The 20,817-nt window shown below is 40.8% G+C and overlaps 1 protein-coding gene across 5 annotated transcripts in view; it reads left to right on the top strand.

Moving 5' to 3' along the window:
- The window catches only part of PLCB4 (phospholipase C beta 4), a 177,925-nt gene that overhangs the window by 19,113 nt on the left and 137,995 nt on the right, over positions 1-20,817 (top strand). Inside the window, exon 1 of one of the 5 annotated variants that reach the window (XM_050314999.1) lies at positions 5,600-5,719. The exons of the other annotated variants lie outside the window; for them this stretch is intronic. The gene's annotated coding sequence lies outside the window, so the exon portion shown is untranslated. Of the gene's footprint in view, positions 1-5,599; positions 5,720-20,817 lie in introns of those variants that run through there. 5 annotated transcript variants of the gene reach the window in all.

Raw genomic sequence — 20,817 nt, 5'->3', positions numbered from 1 at the left:
TTGTACTGTAACATCCTGGCAGGTAGGGATGAATAAAAACTGCTGGTTTGTGTCCCCTCCCCAGGCCTGATAAACTCCAGTGATGATGTGGAAACATTCTTCTAACAGCTGCAAAGGCAGTTCAAGTGCTCTGATCTTCATGTGCTTCCAGCAGGTTCTCCTCACCTCAGATTTGTGGAGAACAATTGTTTTACTTTTTAATGCTTGGAGAGGGGTCTCTTTTTTTAAGTGATCATGATGCGATGATGTATTTGCTTTTTGTCGTTCATGTAAAATCATGTCCAAATTCACATCAGAATTCTCTGGTGTCATCTGAGATGGTTTCTCGTGTGCTTCCTCGGACGAAGATTCCACCTGCAGACAGATCTGCTCTGCGGAAATGTCAGTGCACAAAAAGACCTCGACACCAAAATATGCGGTTGCATTGGTGGTCTAGAATTTTGGAATTAGAAGTGCTGGTGCCATGGTTGCAGGCAGTGCCTTGGCAGTAGTCATTAAAACACACTTGTTTTCCTTGTTTTTCCTCTTCTTGATTGTTGGTCTATCCACACGCTGTGTGCCACAGGCATTTGGGAATTTGTTGCACTGTGACCCGGTGTTCCGTCACAATTGGTTTGTTTATTTGTAACTGATAAAAATAATTCTTCTGTGGGCATAAGTTTGCTAAAATAGGTAAAAAAGAAGAAGAAAAAAAAAAAGCCTACATTGGCCAGAAATAGCTTTCTTGGAAAGTAGAAACTTCTGTAAATGTTTTCTTAGAGCAGTGGTCTGAAGATACCTGATAGTATGTCAGATAATATCTCAGAGTGCTAACTTCTTATCCAGGTGTGTGAGCAACAGAACCCTTACCAGAGATTCAGAATGAGTTCTCCTCAGGGACAGAACTGTTAGCTCATTGGTTAAAACTGATAAAGCATTAGGAGATGAATCAATTTACCTTGAGTTGTTTCAGGATCTTGAACGCTTTGAAAATAAGACTATGTAAAAGAGGGGAAAGCCACTTTGTGTGGAGATAGGTGAAGGAAGTTAGGGATTTTTTTAAACATAGGATGTAGAAGGACATGCTGGAGGTTTTACACACCATCTTGAAAGTCAAAGGCTTCAAAACCTTTGGGCACAAAGGAAAAGAAAATCCCAGAACTCCTGAATTTTTACGTCAAGTAAATGTGAAGAGAACTTGGCTCAATAACAAAACAAAACTCTCCCCAGGCAGTCACAATTCGTACAGTCAGTTGTAGGGTCTGTGAACAGCCCACTGCAGTTAATACCAGTTGTGCTGAGGATGCCTGGGAGAGGTTTTCTGGGTAGCAAACCTGTTAAAATATCTCATTGCTAAAGATCGAGTGAGAGCGTTGTGTGTTCTTCCCTGTTCCTTTACAGCGTGATTCCAGGCAGTGTTTCTTCAGGAGATGAGGTCAGCCAGTGTGTCCTTAAAGGTTTATTCTGTTTACACAGTGGTGGGTGGGAGGACAGGGGTGTGCAAATGGGAGATGTTGCCTTTATCATAACACATCATTACCTGTAATCATGTTCCCCTTAGGAGAGCATTAGTCATGTTATTGAATAATCAGGAGCTACAGGAACTTTGATCCCTTTCCTACTCTCAAAGAGATTCAGCTGAAGAGAGGACTAGCCAAAGAAAATCTTTTAAATAAACTATGGTTTTCAACACTGTTGAAAGGAAGGAGTGCTGAATTCCTGTTAAAATTTACAATATGGAGCTGGGCATAATGTTCACTGGGCATTCCTGATTGGAGTAATAATTAGAACAATGCACGGTTCATCCCTGTTAGCTCATTGATTTTATTCATCAGCACTTCATAGTTGATTTTTATGGAGGTGAAATAATATCCCCGTGGTATATTTACAGGTTAGAATTGCAGATTTTTTTTTTTTTAAATGGAGAGAGTCAGAATATTTGGCATGTGTATTTTTGATTATATTACCTGTGCTTTTGTGTGGGTACTCGTGTGTCACTGTATCTCCTGAGATGGGGAGCTAAGAGCAGTGTTCACCCCATCCTCATTACCAATCCCAAGGGATTTCTTATTTATCACTGTATCTTGTGTTCAGTAAGAGCCAAATACATGCTGCCCATGTTAATCCTATTTATGTGGCTGTACTTTGTCATGAAAAAGAAAGTGTGTTTACATGGGAAATATGAGGACAGGCCTCAGTGTCTGATTTAGGTCCAGCCCAGCCTTATAGAAAAGAGTCTGCTAATAATTCTGGAACAGTCACTGATTGACTCAGGCAACAGTTGAATCAGAGTGTGGTGAAGGAACACTAATATTTTTCTCAAACTGTTGTCTGACTCCCTCCTGCTTTGGAAAAGTTGAAATAACTCCCTGACAGACTGAAGGTGCAGGAAGAGAGAGATGCAAATTAGAGCTATTACCAAAGAGAAGTTGAACTGTAAAAGAAAGTAAGGACTCTCACTACTAATCCACTGTCCACTAGTGTGGTTTTAAGGGGTTATTGAATAACTGGATCACCCTCAGACTGGGGTTTATGAGCACCTGGTGTTCTACTGGCTGGAATCACAAAAGGAGGGCAGGAATACTAATGTGTGAGGTGTATTTATCTGTGTGTGTGGCTTTCTTTTGTTTCTCTTTTCCTGATTCTGTATGTTCTGCAGCTGTGCAGTCAGTAGTCTCCATTAAAAGGTTAAGGATAATATCAGGGTACTGGCAGGTTCCTTCAGGGCATCAGTTCTTAAACAAGACTCGGAGAGAGATCCTCTGAACTGCCTCATCCTCCCTGGGCATGTCAATGGGGTTTGTCCCTGCTGCATATTCCAGGTTGGAATCTCTTCCTGAGGGACCCTGTGTGCTCTGATGGACCCTGGCAGGGTGGGGGCAAAGGGCAGAGCAGCTGAAACTCAAGGCTGGTAGAGGTTGAGGGTGAAACGGTGCAGCCTTGTCTTGTATTCCAGGAGATCATGAACAGGTCATGCAATCACACTGCTCCTGGAGCTTTCCCTTCCCTCTGGGATTATGAAAGAGAAGACTGTCTGCTGGTTCTTCCAAAACCTCTCTTCTTAGGAGCAGCTTAACAGATATGTCTGCTATAATCTTTATAGCTGAAACAACTGCTGGTTTTGCTTTAAGAGCTGAGGGTTTACTTGGTAAATTTGCACAGAATCATAGAATCATTAGGGCTGAAAAAGACCTGCAAGATCAAGTCCAACCTTTGACCTGATACCAGCAAATCCTGAAGTGCCAAGTGACTCATTTTTACCTTGTTCGTATTTCTGGGGCCTCCAGAGCAGTGCCAGGTAGTCACAGGTGACACCCTGTAGCTGTGAAAATAGTGCAAGTGCAAACACAAACACTGTTAGTGTGGTGCTGCTCACACCAACATACTTGTAAGAATTATCTCCCGTAATTCCTAATGTTCCAGTCCTTCACTTGAAAATACCAAGTCTTGATGAACTTTTCTCCTTGTAAAACATCTACTCCGATCACAGGAATGTTTTGCACTTGTTTCTCTTATGCCAGTGTGGGACTGTCACTGTCACACCTGCTGAGCATAATCAAGGATGAGTTTTAGTCCCAAATTATTGGCTGCCTGGTCATTCTCAAGGGCAGGGTAACTGGTCCCAAAATGGAAGTGACACTCTATGGGAGAGGGAGGGAAACAAAGAAAAGTTGCCTTCTTGTTAGAGACCAGTGCAATTTGTTCAGATTGCTGTTCTCAAAATAAAGAGGTTTTTAATCCTGGCTTTAGGCTGTGTCTCCACTGGGTATCTTGTTAATGTCCCTGATAAGCACAGCAATTAAGATATTTTGTGGTGGTATTTTCCAGCTGATCTGAATTCTTCTCGGTGGCATCTAATTTGGCTGGGAATCCTACTGCTGTTCTCTCAACCAGGTCCACTGAATCCGGCAGCCTGTCTGATTCTTCATGCATGTTATCTCTGTCTTCTGGAAATTGAGTTCTTTTAGGCCTGGAAAGTTATCTGCTGTTCATAAGTAACATGCATATCTTACTTAGGTGGAGTATACACTGAGTTTCCCTTCAGATGGCCAATGTTTTCTTTATAATAAAGTTCTCTTATTCTTAGCACATTTCTAGGTCAGGAATGCTTAAAATATCTTCAGTCATTAAAACTTGGAGTCAACAGTATAAAACAAAAATAGAGAGGCAAAAGAAAAATAAATGGCGCTTACTGCATCCAGATGAAGTATTGTTTTCCAAATATTCCCTGCTGTTTGTGATCATGTAGTCTTTGTCTTCCTTTGGAAGACTGTTCTGCTTCATTACAGCGAAATCCACCCTCGGGTAGACCTTTGTGGGGAGAAAGGTGAGCACAGAGGGAGCAGAAAATGCACATACTGGCAAATATATCTCAGACTGAGAAAGGTTGTTGATTCAGAGAGGGAGGCAGAGCTCTGGGACTTAAAAAGCCAGTGCTAACAAAAGCATACTGATAATTCCTGGCTGTTGTTACTGTCTGAGTTGTCAGGTTCTCTGTAGTTTCATGCACATTTAAACTGACGCTTGCGAAGAAGTAAATAGAGGCAGGGAGTGAGGCTGGGGACTAATTTCTTGTCCCTGGGTGCCTGTTCACACCAAAAGCCTGTGCTAGGAGTGAATCGGGTAACTGAGCTGGCTGCAAAGCAGACCTGATAAATAACATTCCAAAAGGTTATTTCGAACCCTGGGGAGGAGAAGGCTCCAGGGAGACCTTGTTGCCACCCTTCAGTACTCCAAGGGGGGTCTTCCAAGAAAGATGGGGACAGATGTCTTAGTAGGGTCTGTTGTGATGGGACAAGGGGTAATGGCTTTAAACTGAAAGGGGATGTATTCAGGCTGGATAGAAGGAAGGAATTTTTTACAGTGAGGGTGGTGAAAAAATGGAACAGGTTTCCCAGAGAGGTGGTAGATGCCCCATCCCTGGAAACATTCATTGTCAGGATGGATGGGTCCCTGAGCAATCTGGCCTAGTTGAAGATATCCCTGCTCAGTGCAGGAGGGGTTGGACTAGATGGCCTTTAAAGGTTCTTCCAACAAAACTATTTTATAATTCTATGATTTTTCATCTGAATCAGTTTACCAGACTGCTGCCTCAAATTTTTCTGTCGCAGGTCTGTCTTAAACCATGCCTGAATCTTCAGACATTCTAATGCAGAAAAAGGTAGCAAACAAACCTTAGCTCCTGTATATTTTGGCTGTTTGTGAAAAGAGTTTTCTTAGGAGCAGAAAGGTTGTTTTCTTTTGTCTGCTTATTTCTTTAAGTGCCTTCTGGAAATGTCCCCTGAAAGAGTGATCTGTCACTCCCCAGGAAGGAAGGACTGTTTGCTGGTTTTTTGAAAAGGTTAAGCTAAGGTTTCCTTTTGCAAGAACCAAGCTATGGTGTTGTTTTATTCAAAATTTGTATTTCATCAATGCCCGAACCTTCTTTTAAAATGTGGTTTAAAAAAACCACCTTCTTTTAAAATGTGAAAAGGCCTGGTCTTATATCCAAAGGTGCAGGAAGAACTGGTGAGCACATAGAGACACAAAATGACAGCTTGTATTGTTCAGCCTCAGTAAAGCAGGAGCAAGTGAAGTTTTTGCAAACCATTTTGTCCTGTGCAGGTTCAGCTCACTGGAAACAGGGAGCAGAGTAGAAAGGAGTGGAGGAAACTATTCCCTTTTTAGTGTCCCAGCCTGGACAAAGAGGACATGACTCGGTGCCAGAGCTGAAGTGCAGGTGGTGGCAGAGGCAGAGATGGTGAGTGACATTCCCATGTTCCCAAGGAATGGATTCCTTTGCAGGCAGGTCAGTGGGATTTTTTCCCCCTGACTTCAGCTGAGGCCAAGCATACAAGAAAGAGAAATGGAGAGTGAAAGAACAAGCAGGATGATCTGAAAGGTATGGGGAGAGCTGCAAAATAAAGGAAGCACAAGGTAGGAAAAGTGGGAAATGTAATAATAAAACTGTCAGATACAGGAAATACTTATGTGGTGGGGAAGAAAGCAAGAGGTCATGTGCACAGCTGAGTTTGGACAAAATGTTTTACTCGTTTCTGACTCCCTTCTCCTGTTGAAACTGTCTGCCAAGACCTACTAGTGATGCACCAAGATTGCTTGCCTTTTAGATGCTTCCTTTTAAACTGATGTGTCTTCACATGTCTCAAGAATAGTGCATTCATCTTAAGCCCTTATTGTTTTCTGGTGAAACCAAGAAGAAAAATTGCTAAATTATTGCCAAAAAATCCATTGTATTTGGAAAGGATTTTTTTTTCCCCCTTCCAGTATTTTCAACTTTTCTAAACCCTTAAAACTATGGAAAATTTCAGAGGGATGTTTACTCTAACTACTCTTGTACTCTGCTTTAGAGGAGCAACGTTTGTTTGAGTGTATAAAAAAAAAAATAAATCAATCTGCAAACAGATTCTAATCAGAGGAAAAACTTCACGCTGTCCAGTGGCTTTCCTGGAGCCTGCTTTTGTTCTCATGTTCATATCTTATCTGCTGCAATTTTGTTGCTCTTAAGATGGGTGTTGCATTACAGAACAGGGAGCCGTGTGGGTGTGTGAGTTGTGGAGTCTGCCCTCCTGGCAGCTCTTTACCTAAAAAAATGCTTTTTAGTCACAGTACCTGTGGACAGTGGAATCTGAGAAGATGGCATGTGCTGCTCCACATCGGAGTGATTTCTTGGAGGCAGTGGGAATATCTGTGGCAAATCAAATTTACATTCAAGACTCCATTTATAATCGTGGTTATTATTATTATTTCCTCTTTCTGTGTGTACGTACTTCGGATCTACGGGGTGTAAATTTTCTGAACTCGACAGGTTGCATAAGCCAGAAAAGTAGGAAATAACTCCCAAAAGAGCTGCTGCCAGATCTCTGAAGCACGTATTGAGTTGTTTGATCCGAAACACAATGTGGAAGGGTTGCTTTGCCAAGTTTTGAAAGGTACAGTATGTGGAGTGATGAGCCTGTCAAGTTATTTTCTGTAACCAGAGGGGAAAGACAGAGAAATGTGGAATGTTGTTTATTGCTTAACGACACACATACCACTTTTCACTTGTTTATATTTTAGCTGTTGTTTCTTCTTTCAGAACTAATGAGACTTGTTAAACCTTACAGTGAAAAAGTAGCTAGTAAATCTACTTAGGTTTCATAACCGCAGTTTGGGCTCTTTGATCTGTACCAGACTGAAAATTTGGATTGTAAACAAGATCGTTATGAGATCTTTTGCAGTCTGGGTTAGCAGCTCTGGAGGACACCTCTGGAGCTGCTATAGGTGTTGCAAGCATTTTCTGTGCTGATATATGGGTGGTTTTTCCAGGATCTGCAGAGCCCTTCTCTTGGGCAGTTGTACATTCGGAAGACTTTGAGCATTTAGGTTGGTTTTGCAGGGAGTGTTTTTATAAATGAGCCCACGATCGGGCTCTTCTCGTGCAAAGGAGGCAGCACTTCACTTACCCTGTTAAGTGAGATGTAGGTGATCACATCTGTGGATCCAGCTCCTGCTTGGACATACAAACCTGTCCACATGTCATCTGGGTTTATCTGCTCAAAACTGGCTGGCTTTTTTTTCCTGTGCAGGCCTTTATGACCTGCTTTTGTGTAAATGCATTTGTTTAAAGGTTGTAGTAAGCAAGTAGCTAAATATTCTGAAAAAAATCTAAAAATTAAGCTTCTATGTCTCTAAATTATTTCTTTTGGACTTTTTCTACATGCCTTAGTTGAGCAATCTGTTGCCTGGAATCTATGAATATATTTTTTTTTCTTTATAAATTGTGCATAAACACAATTGGTGGGCTGGGAAGTTTACCTTTTTGAAATGTTAAGCAGTTTGAGGCAGCTTCCAGATGAATATTTTGGAGGAAATCAAAAGCTTTCCTCTATTCATCATTGATGTATCAGCATGGAGTGTTTTCTATTTTCACATACAACTTGGGATCAGATTTTTCATTATTAATACTTCTCTTTGCTATGTTAATCTATAGGTGCTGTGAAAGTACCTGTATGTCAGTAAAACTTTTTAAATTTCATTTTAAAGTCCATTTCATTTCACAACCCTAGAACCTTGGGAAACTTTGCAGGTTGGCAAGAGCATAAATGGGAATCAGGCCCTAAGAACCTCAAAAATTATGAGCAGAGCAGAGACATTACAGGAAGTGCCTTTTAAATGTGAGTTAAAACCTTTAAAGCAACACTGCACAGAATAAATAAAACCAGAACACAGGGCTGTTTGGCAGTTTATTGCTTATCTTTGCACGTTATCTTTGCTGTGCAATTTCTTTTTTTTTTTCCTCTAAGAACTTGTGTCCAGAACACAAGATTTGTTCCCCTATCTGAGTATCTTTGCTGGCACTTGGTGTGAGTTGATATAAACAAGGTGAATTTGAGTCAAGTGGTTAAATGTTAAAGCAGCTTCCCACGTGGGCTGGCTCAGTGCCAGGGAAAGGGGGGCACGTTCCCCAGAAACGCTGCATTTACCCACCAATCAAACCTTTGTGATTGCTGAAGGAACGACCTGCCAAGGGTACAGCTGAACTAAATCACACAGGTTGCATTCCATGGCAGGGAAAAGCTTTATTAATATTTGAAGAATGGCTTTAATTAGTCTGACTGTTGGTAGGTGTGTTCATTTTCTCGATGTACATCTGATATAGCATTTTTCACCGACTTATAATTGGCAGTTTCCCATAGGAAATAATCATTATTGGTATTATAAAAGCACTTTGTATCTATCACATTTGGGAAATGAAAGTTTTGCAAAGGTCGGAATAAAGTGTGCCCCCAATTATGCTAATAACTCCTACCACAAATGATCCACCAGAAGGTTTAATAGCTTGGTAGTCCTCTTTAGATTTTCTGAGAACAGGAAGAATTAATATTATATTTTGACACTTTACAGAAAGGTGAAAAAGGAAACCTTGCTTCCCTCTAGTTTTTGAAGTTTGTACCTAAATTCTCTAAGTGGCCTGAGGATCCTGAAACATTGTGTGGGTTTCTGCTGGGTTTCTTAAGGAATTCCAAATTTTGAAGGCATTTTTTCTATTTACTTCACTACAGAATTTTTTTTTTTTTTTAAGTTATTAAAAATCACCTCCTCAATGGAAAATTTTAAAGCAAACTAAATTTTAGTTGTGCTTTTTACCTGTCCAAAAAAAAAATAAAATTTCCTTGTTTCTTCTGAGGGATGTTTCACATCTGCACTGCACTCCAAAGGCTGGAGTAACTAAACCATCCAGAAGTTTTCCAAACACCACAACAAATCCTCAGGATATAATTAGTTAGTAATTATTTGATGCTGGCTTTTCTCACTTAAGTAACACGTCCACCAGACTTATTTCCTTTGAGTCTGTGTTCGCTTGAAAAGGCTCTTTCTTTCGGTAGTTTTGAGGTTAAAGCATTAGTAAAAGGCTGGATGGAATAATTTACTCCTGAGAGTGATTATCCTGATCTACCCACAGTTAACTGTGCATCTCCTGAGTTGTCAAAGAACCCATTAGGAGGGCAGTCTGAAAGCTGACATTTGCAAATGCCTCCAAATTGAATTATCAATGTCTCTGGTAAACAAAATGTTTGCTGCACCGTGTGGGCTCCGCTGAGAGCTCCGGCTGGATCAGGTACCTGCCTTCTGTAGGATACTTTGGAGAGAGACAGGAGGCAGTGGAATAAATAGCTCCAAAACTCACTCCTATTTTTTTTCCAAGTGTAGAAACATTTTTTTTATTACTTGCTCTAGTTATTACCCCTTCTTCAGTGAAGTGTTTTCTGTAAGCTTGACTTGAACCGAGGTTCGGGTGGTTTATTAGTGTTTTTAGATGAGCCATAAATGGGGAATATTGGCAAGTATGGAAACTGAACCGCAGGGTCGTCAGAAATTTCCCTCCAGGTTTTAGGAGTTGCGATGGGAAAGCCACTGGCTCCTGCTCTGCTGCAGGTGTTATGTTGCTTCTTGCAGCCATCAGGGTTACAGCAAGGCCAACCTTCATAAAATCTCTGTTATAGGGACATGCCCTTAGAACGATTTCTCGAGAAGCAGTTCTAGCAAGGCCTTTCTCCTGCAAACATTTCTCTGTTAGCTGTGTTCTGGTGCAGTCGAGCACTCGTGTAAATAAAGAGCAGGATGGGAGCAGGCTGCTGCTAGGCTTAAACTTGCCATCTTGATGATGTCCTCCTGTAAATAGTTTTCTGTTTTGGCACAGCTTTATTTTTTTTTTCACTGTCAGGTTTGATAGATGCTGAATATCCTTTGCCTCTACTGTTTTTTTGTACTCGAGTTCTCTCCATAGGTGAATTACTCTTCTTTCTTCAGCACAAACACCTCAGCTCCCGACTTGGTATTAAATCTTATTAAACATTCAAAACGGTGTGGGTTTTATTTCCTGGCTACATGTGAACAATTAAATCCTCTGAAATTTTTCTGACTGTCCTAATTATTTTTTTTTTTCCTGTGAAGCTTTGCTAATGCAGGTCTCATCACTGCTCACTCTGCCAGTGAGTCAGGTACGTCTCCTGATGGTACTTGTGCTTTTAGACCAATGGGGACAAAGTGATCCAGTTTTTCCTTCCTTCCAGGTACAATTATGGGTCTCAATATAATAAAAATAAAATGATTGAATATCTACAGAGGTTCATATGGCATATTTTCCATTTATTTTAAGTTTGGAAGCTAAAATATCTTAATTGACAATCCCACAAGGTTTATATTTTATGAGCTCTCTTTTCTCTCTGAGGTTCTGCACTTTCAGGGTATTGCTAATTCTGTAAATTTAGCTATCAGAGTATTGTGATTTAAGGCCAAATCCTTCTCACAGCTGAAGGAAAAAATTCAATGGTTTTATTGGAGTAGAATCAGATTTAAGGTGCAGAACCTGAATAGTTTTTAATTATTCTAATCCCTGGACAGCTTTCCAGCCAGGACGCTTTGCAGGCATTAATAACTTTCTGTAGCAGTTGACTCTCCCCTGATGTAAAAATCTAAAGATCTCTAATTCATGATTTTGCTATGTAGCTTGCTAAAATCAGAGGGGTCAGTTTTTCTAGTTGCATTAATGGGCTTTAAGAGAGAAGCCCTATAGATTTTTGGTTTTGTGGAGTTTTTTAGTTTGTTGGGGTTTTTTGACCCTTCCCTGTCACGTTTCAAAAAGTGACAAAGTTTTGTTTACCCGTCAGCAAGTAAATATGAAAAGGAAAACTATGGTAGAAGATGGTCATGAGGAGAAGAGCAATGGCTCAAGGGTTTGGGTGACGCTAACATGCCAAATTTAACATTTCCATTTCTTAAAAGACATCAAGAAAAGTGTCTCAGGGTCTCATTTTGAGTTTAGCATGGCTGCAGCTCATCTTGCTGTTGTTTTCTCCATTTGGTTTGGATGAGAAACAATATCTTATTATAATCAGCTTTTGTCTAAGAGCACTCTGAATTTGCCCTGTGACAGAGAACACTAAAAATTGAGGAAGCTGGGTTAGGTCCTCTTCTTAGGTGGAGAAGGAGATTTTGTTCCTTTCCAGGCATGTGCAGAAGGACAAAGAGGAGTTCCTTCCCTGTGGCTTCTCTAACGAGCTCTAATACAAAAGCTAAGCAAGTGAAAAGTTCTTACACGCTGTTGAACCAGGCAAATATGTGGTCACTTCTTTTTTATGCTCCTCTGCTGTTAGCAGGATCAGATTTGGGGTAAAAAAACCCAAATAACATATTTCTTTGCTACTGTGGCAACAGATGACATTCCTGATCTTCTTTTAACATGAATGGGAACATTGCTCTCCTAGTTTGGGATGCCAAGAATTCACCAGCTGTGCCCGCTGAGCTGCAGAAAATAAAACTAATGAAAAGCTCATTCTGGGTTGCCATTAGGCTGGTGCTGCTGGAACTGTTTCTTGGCCTCTTCATGGACAACGTGCTTTTCATCACCAGTGGCATCTTCTCGCTTGTTTTTACTGACCATGTGCAACCCACTGCTGCTGCGTGAAAGTTCTTTGGCCCTTTCGCAGGGCAGTGTTTCCCCACAGTGTATTTCAAGTGTGTGAATTTTTATTTCTGAATTATGAGAAATGCTGCAGGCAGCTCCCAGGGGTTTGGTGAATTAAGGCATTGTTACAGAATTGCTGAAGGACAGGGTGGGTAAACATTTTCCGGAATCGATGGGGTAGATGCGTTGGACCTTTAATTTTATTTTTGTGTTTATATTAAACATACAAGTGGTTATGATGTGCAGTCTAACAGTGGCATGTGCCATTTTGTACAGAGGAGGAAAATACTGCTTTTAATGATATTTTTTTCCTTCTAATGATTCATCTTTCTTAAAAATAACTCAAACCAGAACACATCAGACAAACCTAAAACTGAGAGCTTTTAATCTGAGTTGGTAGTCTCAATTCCAGTTTCTGTCTGGCAGGTAGGTCCATATATATAAATATATATATATATATATGAGTATGACAGGTAAGGGCTGAAAGTTACACTTGAGCATTTTCATTGATAGGAGGAATAAATGGTGGTCTGCAAAGACACTCTTTATGTATATCATGTGAAGAGAGCTGTTATATGGTATAATATATGATAAAATATGATAACCAGTATATAAATATTGGTTCTCTTTTGTCTATGCACAGTTCCTGCAGGCTTTGGGTGATGACAATAATAAGGAGAACAACAAACACCATTAGCATGGAGGGAGTTTGACTAAGTGACTGATTGTTCCCAGAGTAGTTCAGTAGCTCCAAGGTATGATTTCTAAAAAATCTTATTTTGGCATCACTCAAAGTTCCCCCTCATAATGCAGGAGAAGACAAAAGGCTCTTGGAGGCTGGCCATGGGCTTGGTTAGGCACGTTTAGTTTAGGAAGGAAAGTAAATTTATGTGACACTATAAAAATCAACTTTGTGTCCTGTGAGCAATTCCCTATTTGGTGTGCGTGGAAAATTCTCAGTCAGTGGCAGGTAAGGTCAACATGAACGCAGGCCAATCCCTAAATAATTTAATATTGATATGGTGTTTAGTTCTGTACTAAAAAATAAACAGGGACATTCCTTTTTTTGTTTACATAGAGATTTAGAAATAGTTATATTGCCCTTCATTCTTCTAGGTTTTATTAGAAAAGACATAGAAGACAAATAGAACAGTGACAAAGCTAATAATAGGTTTTTTATGGAATGGGACTTATTTTGCCAAACTAGAGCATTTTTACATCCTTGTGCTTTTAGGTTGACTCTTTTGTGAAAGTGGAAAAAGGGCGATACGGGGATTTTTATTTAGATTTTATTTCGGCTGTGCAGATTCAGAGCTGCTTGTTGTTTTCTTTGAGCTCCATGTGTAGTTTTTATTGTATTTTTATATTCCTTTTGTTGTTGTTGTTGTTGGGGAGTTGAAATAAGCTCCTGCCTCTGCTTTGTTTTAGTCATGAAGCATCTCTAGAGATGTTCTGTCCAGTTTGCATATTTACTTTCTTGGTGGCTGTGCTTGAACATGTGTGTGTGTGTGAGTGTTTACCTGCAGCTGAAGTTCCCAGGTGTGCAAATGGCCTTGGCTCTCCTGTAAATCACTGAACAAGCTTTGGGAGCCTCAGGAGCTGGGAATGGGCCACACCTGTGCGTGTTACTTTATCCTACAGAGCTTGCTTCATATCCTCACTTAGATGATGCTCACGTTGCCGTGTATGAGGTGTTTCATACACAAGTATCTGCCTAAGTAATTTCAAAGACAAAGTACTTCCAAGTGCAGGATGGCAGCTCTTATCTTCAAAGTCCCTGCAGTGCTTCTGGCACAGTAGGAACATGGAGCTGGGTATGAATAATTGAATGTCAGCAATTAGAACTGTTGTTAAAATAGGAAGCCACTCTGACTGTATTTTCTACTCCTTGTCTCTGTTCTGGCTGTTCTTCCTATAAGTGGTGCGAGTGGCTGACAACTGAAAGCTAAACCTCTCTTGCTTCCCTTTGGTGTGATAGTTTGTCTCGCACCGTACTGGCATCCCACAAGTGACAACTGCCACAGGTGGGAATGCTCTGCAGCAATGCTCTGGTGCCCCTGCCAGAGCTGAAGTGGGAATGGCAAAATACTGGGATTTCGTGGGTGCAGTGGGGAAATGCCCCTGTGCTGTGGGCAGGCACGGAAGAGCCATTCTGACAGAGTGTTTTTGGGGGCAGTTGTGGGCAGTGAGAGGTGTTAAAGCAGTGCTGTCCCAGGATCGCTGCTGCTGCCTTTCCGCGGGAGAGGGAGAACACAGTGGACGAGCATAGTCCGGCCAGTTTGACACTGGGTGTTCAGTGGTCATCCCCTACCCCCCCAACAGCTGCCTGACAGCTTCCCTAAGGTTGTATCCATAAGTTTGTATGGGTTTTGCCCGTAGTGCAAAGGCACAAGCACCACTACATCCATCCCCAGCCAGCGCAGCTGTTTGGAAATCCCCACAGTTGGCAGCTCTATCTCCACTGCAGCGTGGTTCTGGTTTTCCTCCCTCTCAGCCTCTGATGAAGGAGGGATTCACCTTTTCAAATATAGAGCAATAACCTTCTTCTCCCTCCTCCACTCCTCTCAATTATCAGGTGTGCACTATATCTAATTTTAAATTAACTTGTCACCCCACATCCCATCTGTAGGGGTTTACAATTTTAAACCAATTGCCTTTGAGGTGACTTTATATACTGTTCCATTAACATATACGTATCAATTCTAGGGCACTTACAGACTACAGGATAAAATCCCCTCTTGAGCAACACGTCTTCAGGGAAAAGAAGTAGTTTGCATTTGATTTGCTGTGGAATGAGAGCTGTGATATGTCAAAACCTAACATTGCTGAATGACTTAAATAGTTGTTTTAATGCAAGGCATTTTAGGGCAGTTTTAGTTTAGATACTAAGTGTAAAATGGACTTTTTCTTCTCTTGGTGGTGTTCCATTATCCATGGATATTTTAGTACAAGTGAAACTACACTTGCCTTAATATGTGAGTATGTGCATGAGCACCCAAGGTACTGACTTACTGAAAGCATTTTTATGTTAATTTTATTTAAAGGATTACAAAACTAAAATTATGGGAGCTTAGATTGTACATGAGACTGTTAAATCCCTAGATTTTTTGCTGTTTTAGATGGCATTGTTATCAGTGACATGATACAAAGCCAGGCACTGCATGGAGGGCAATATTCCTGCTCAGTTTATGGTCCAGAGGCTGCAGTCACCTGGGGCAAGAAGGAGCTTTCCATGGCTGGCAAGATCCCTCTTTAATTTTATGGTGGAATCCATAGTTCTTTATGCTGAAGACTGTTTAATTTTATGGTGGAATCCATAGTTCTTTATACTGGGGAAAACCAGCATTAACACCATGAAACAGAAAAGTCACTTCCCTTTGGAGAAGAGATTTTTCTTTCCCTTTCATGCTGCTGGAGCCGCGTCCCTGCCAGCAAAGATGAAGTGGTTTGGATTTCCAGAGGTTATGACATAACTGATGGTTTCCTTTAAAGCAAAAGAGAGCCTCCCTTGCACTTCTGTGACAGAAGAACTGAGACACGAATAACCCGAGTACCAAAACTCAGCCCATCCCCGTTAGCCTGCGGGCACCTAACATTGGCTGGCTCCCTGTTAAAGGAAAGGCAGGTTAGTGCCCAAGGGTCACTTGGAAACAGCAACCTGGGAATCAGGAACTGCAGCAGAGGCAAAGAGAAGGTGCTTGTGAGGGAAGGCAGCGAAGAGATGAAAGGGTTTGGCATATTGTTGTTGTCAAATACCTGGATATTTGGGGAGCAAGAAGACTGGGGATTATTTACCCCAAAATAGCAATAAGGAGTTATGGATTCAAGACTGCAGATAAGCCACTAATTTGAACGTATTTTTCAGGAATTTACTGGATAATTTTCAGGAGTTTATTATGCAGGCCTTGTTTTCCAAGACAGACACACACAAATGCCATATCTTGTGATCAAAGGGAGTCAAAGTGCAGTGAAATGTCAGGTTGTTGTCTCTAAAGAAAGCGTTCCCTCTAAAGAGAGAATGTGCCTCTAACTGAGGACTGGAAGGCAGGCAGACCCTGCAATGTGCCCAGAGGCAAACTTGGCGGGATGAACTCGGGGAGGCTCTTTATTTCGGTGACAGTGGAATATTTTCTTCAGCTGTGCTGTGGGAGCTGCAGCGCAGGCCTGGTTTTATTTTGGAGAGGGGTAAGAAGACAACCAGGTGGTAGCAGAAAGGAGCAGAACACTGGCAGAGGAAAAAAAAAGCTGAGCCATTTCAGAACTCAACCTTTTTTTTTTTCTCCTTTTTTTCTCCCTTTTTGATTTTTTTTGAATTGCAAGATATAAATCAAAGTATTTTTCAATCCAACAGCTCCACATAATTGTCTGTGGAAGGGCAGGTGGGTGGGGATCCAGCCAAACTTTGGCTCATGGTTGAGCTCCCCTCCTTGCTGCTTTCTACCTGACTGCTGAGCTGCAGTCATGAAGGCTTTGTCTAAAAATCCTTCCTCATGCTGTTTCTTTGCTTGTGGCTTAAGGAGAGGGAAATCTCCAGCCGTACAAATGTGCTGCAGATTAATGCTGTGTGCACAGCAAAGGCTGGTCAGTGAGAGAGGAGCCTCACACTCATGGTATTTACCTATTTTTAAGTAAATGCATCTATTGGACTGACATTCACCCCTGTGCTGTGTGTATACCACCAGAAATGCCAGCTCTCCCATGGCACAGGTGTCTGTAATACTTTAATAAAAAAAACCCAAAGCAACAAAAGGTTCCAGTGCAGATGTTGCTGCAACTTTATTTTTTATCCCTAATGTCACTCTATCTCATACAAACTTTCTTTAACAATGAAACATGTAGGAAAAGAAGGTTCTAAAAACCAAATAACCCCCCTTGATTTGATTTCCTGCCTCCTTGCCCGAAGTTTGGTTCCAGAAGGCAAAAGAAAAAAAAAAAAAACAACCAAAAATTTTATTCTATCTATCTCTATCTTCTCTGTGTATAACTTACCTGCAAATAGCACCTTATCCATATGGATATATCAAAATGTGTAACTGTGAATAACACTTATGTTCAAAAATATTTACCAAATAGAACTATAAACAAAAATTATATGTGTGTGAAGAGATTTTTAGAAAAAATATTACACGTGGGGGTTTATATGTAGTTATGGGCTTGCTTATATAGAGCAAGCACATAACTTGAATACAGGAAAACCCATATTTAGGCAATAAGGAACAAAACAGAAAAACAAACAAAAAAAAATCCAAACAAAATAAGTAGCTGTTCCATTTTAGAACAAAAGCAGTCTGAGGAGAATGTAATGCAAATAATTCCGGTGTTTATTTTTAGTAGTTTCAAGACCAAGTTCTCCATGGGTGCTCAGGGACTGGGGATGAGCTCTCACTTGGGGTGGCTTTTGAATTCAACCCCTCTGGGAGCTGGAAGAAAACTGTGCTTTGAGGGAAAACTTCCTGGCATTGGGTTTTTCCTGTGAAACACTGGGATTCTTCGGGAGCTGTCACGTTGGAAAAGTGGCCTGGACAGAACACCCTGTGTGGTTTCCATTTGCAGCCTCACTGGCTGGGTGGGCTGAGTGGGACATGAGCTGGTGATGGTTTTCCTCAGCCTCTGGAAAAACTGCACAACCTAGAAAGCCAGGAGTGCTTCAGACCCAACTGCTGAAACCTTTTATTTCCCCCTTAGTGTAACATTTGGCCAGTTGTAAAGTCACCTTCCAACTGGCAGATTTCAGCTTTGCCCTTTATATTTATCACAAGACGACCACAAAACAAACAGTGGTGTTTTTTTCTTTCTTCCCCCGGTTTGCTTTGTGCATTAGACAGGGCTCTGTAAATTATAGTTCCACTTTTTCTCTCGAATAGTCACTCAGGTGTGTTCCCATTTCACTTGTGCTGGAGATCTGTTTAAAGGTTACTCAGTCCTAGGAGAGAGAAGTATGTTTAAAAAAAAAATAGAAAAATGAAACAACAAAATTAAACGAATTGTTGGGGGAGAGCACGGTAAAACAAAGTTTCTTGGGTTTGTTTTGTTACTCTGCTTGCTTTCAGACTGGTAATATTCTTGTTTCTGACGTTTTGTCCATGTCACTCACAGCTTCATAAAAAAAAGTAGTAACGAAAACAACATTTACTTTGTGCTATGTCTAAATGTAGGAAAATTACTCCTTACTGGAACAGCGACTGGGGTGGAAGTTGAAGACTCCAGTTATTGAGGGGCGAGGTTAATTGAGTTGGCTCTTAGAAACACTGTGTCCTGCTGTCTTAGTGTGGTGCATTTTTCTGTGTCCTATTTTAAGAGCTTGCTGCTTTTATCTCTTCGTGTTCTTCCCCTTCCTCTTCTGTTGGGGCATGAAAGTGAGAAAACAACTGAAGTCACCAGTTCTGTCTGTGGGTACCTTTTTGGCAGCAAAGGGACAACAAAAGGCCGGGATGGAGACGTGTTGCCTGGGGGAAATGCAAGACATTTCATTTGTAGAGGTGGGTTTCCCCAGGTACCGAAAGATTCCCTGGGAGGTGGTGAAAAAGCTCATTGCCGGGAGGTGGGAATGCTGTGTATCAAACACGTTCCCCCTCTTGCTCCCAACCTAAAATTTCAGAGTTGTTCCTGCTTTCCAGTCGGGCTCTGCCTTAAGTCAGACTCAAGATACATTTGTATTTGTAAGCAGTGAGTGTTCCTGTTGGTCAGCGTAGCTGAAACCCATAGAAAGGGGAGAAAAGAGATATGGGAGGAATATTCCAGCCCAGGAAGGTGTTTGGAAGTGTTGCAGCCACGGAACAGCTCACTCCTGGTGCTGCCACCCAGCTCCCTGTAAGGAATACGTTTGATTTTTCACTGTTCCAATGATATAGTGCAGGCTTTAAAGGATAGGTTTTGTTTTGTTTTGTTTTTGTTCGTGACCTGTAATATTTTTTTTGCTGTAAAACCAAAGATTAATCTTGTTTTATTATGTTTTTTCTTCCCATATTAGTAGTTTAAATTTTGGAAAGTTGGGAGGGCATGGAAATTTGCCAGTGTTAATGAGATACAGTTTTCTATTTTAGTTTGGGAACTTAGCAAAAAAAGCAATTCATGGAAAAATTATGTTTTATAAGTATGAGTATGAGTTTTCTGCGTTATTTAGATTCTGTTTCATACTGTGCAGCTCAAGTGAGAGCTCAGATAACAGAAATATCAGCAGATTTATGGTGGGGAAACTGCTTCTTTTACACATATAAATGTGTATAAAAAACAAAAATACAGATTTCTGAGACATACTTAATATGTATTGGACAACCAGATAAGTTTAACATTTTACTAATTTGTTTGCTTTAGTTGGGTTTGTGTAAGATTTCTTTGTACTAAGCTGTTTATCCTAGAAACATCAGATCCTTTCATCCCTCCTGAGTAAAAATAAAACAAAAATTACCTTTCTTTCTGGTAGCATGCCCATTGGTGATTATCTTTTTATTTGTTAAATGTGGTAATATACACATTAAACACCTCTGCTGTCAGTTTAGGGCTCAAAAGAGAGCAGATCTCGAGGTTTATGACAGGTAGGTGCAGCCCTGTAGTTTCTCTTCTTGTAAACTCTGATTGTGCTGCAGCACAAATGCTTCATGAATATTTATTAGGGCATTGTTCGAGCTTGCCCAGCCATATTCCCACACTTGGTTTATTTGGGGGCTATAGGAAAAGAGGACAAAAAGATGGTTCTCAGTGCATTTCCACGTTATTAGTGGAGTTACTTCAGCTCAAGCTGATGAATGTTTAGTTTTCAGCTCTTGGAGAGAAGGGTTGTTTTTCCTAGATAAGCGTTCACAGTGGTTTATTGTTTTTTGAAAACAAATAAATATTAATTAATCTCACCAACAGCAAAACCTAAAGTATTTGATTCCCCTCAGAGGTTTTAAAATAGGCCTTTAAAAGTATTTTATTCAATGGATGATTTTGCAGGGAGGGAATTTGATTTGTTGGGTGTCATGCAGTGTTATTTGTGGGACTGTTTTCATTAGTGGCAGGGTGAATTACTCCTTTCCTGAATTTATTTCTGTGTTTGCTTTTGCTGGATCAGAATTTAATAGGCTCAGTGTGTGGAAAACTGTTGTCAGTCTCACTTTTGTGGCTTCCACGGGCTTTGTTAAGGAGCCTGTGCTTATGGAAATGGAGATAAACCTTCTGTTAGTCAACGAGGAACATTTGGGAAAGGGAGGAGTACGTCACAAGTTTCATCTGTTCTTTTTACTCTGAGCTCAAAAAATGTAGAGTAGCTTTGGTAAAGCTCTTAACTTGTGCTGCAGACTATATTTTTTAGATTCCTTTTGTTTTCTGTTGTAGCTGTGATATTATCCCACTCTGTCCTTTACTGTAGGTTTGACTTTCCTGCCCTTTTCTGTAGGGCAGGCTATTCAGTTGTCTTCTTTGGAATGCCCTTGCTGATAAGAACATGTCTCAGGGATAGTGTTTGTTCATGTGAACTCTCTGGGACATGAGCACCTGAAGTCTGTTCCCCTTCACTTGCCTTTACTCCACTGGGTGCAGGTGTTTTGCTTTTTAATGTAAGATTAAATACGTGATGGATTATTTTTCTTTACCCGTCCCTTATCCTGGAGTGAAGGGATGGTTTGGTTTTGTTCTTTAAACTTTGATTCTTATCGTTCAAATTCCACCTCCTGTTTTAAAAATGATGCTACTTGAACATGGAAAATAATGGATAATCTGATAGCATAGTTTGTATCAGTAAGAAGTAGGAAAGGGATGTGTTTGTTGGTGAAACTGGAGTTGCTGTCATCTCCCTCAGCAATGGCAACAATCACTGAAGAACTGACTGAGAACTGTTTCACCTTTGTATTCCTCTGCATGAAAGGGAGGTATTAGAAGAGAGCTGTACATCTGAAGTTTTGGAGGGCATG

This window comes from Myiozetetes cayanensis, unplaced genomic scaffold, assembly GCF_022539395.1.
Source record: "Myiozetetes cayanensis isolate MyiCay16 unplaced genomic scaffold, myiCay2020 scf2-11, whole genome shotgun sequence".
NCBI classification, from domain to species: domain Eukaryota; kingdom Metazoa; phylum Chordata; class Aves; order Passeriformes; family Tyrannidae; genus Myiozetetes; species Myiozetetes cayanensis.
Note: the sequence above shows the minus strand (reverse complement) of the source record. Positions and strands in the feature narration are given on the sequence as shown.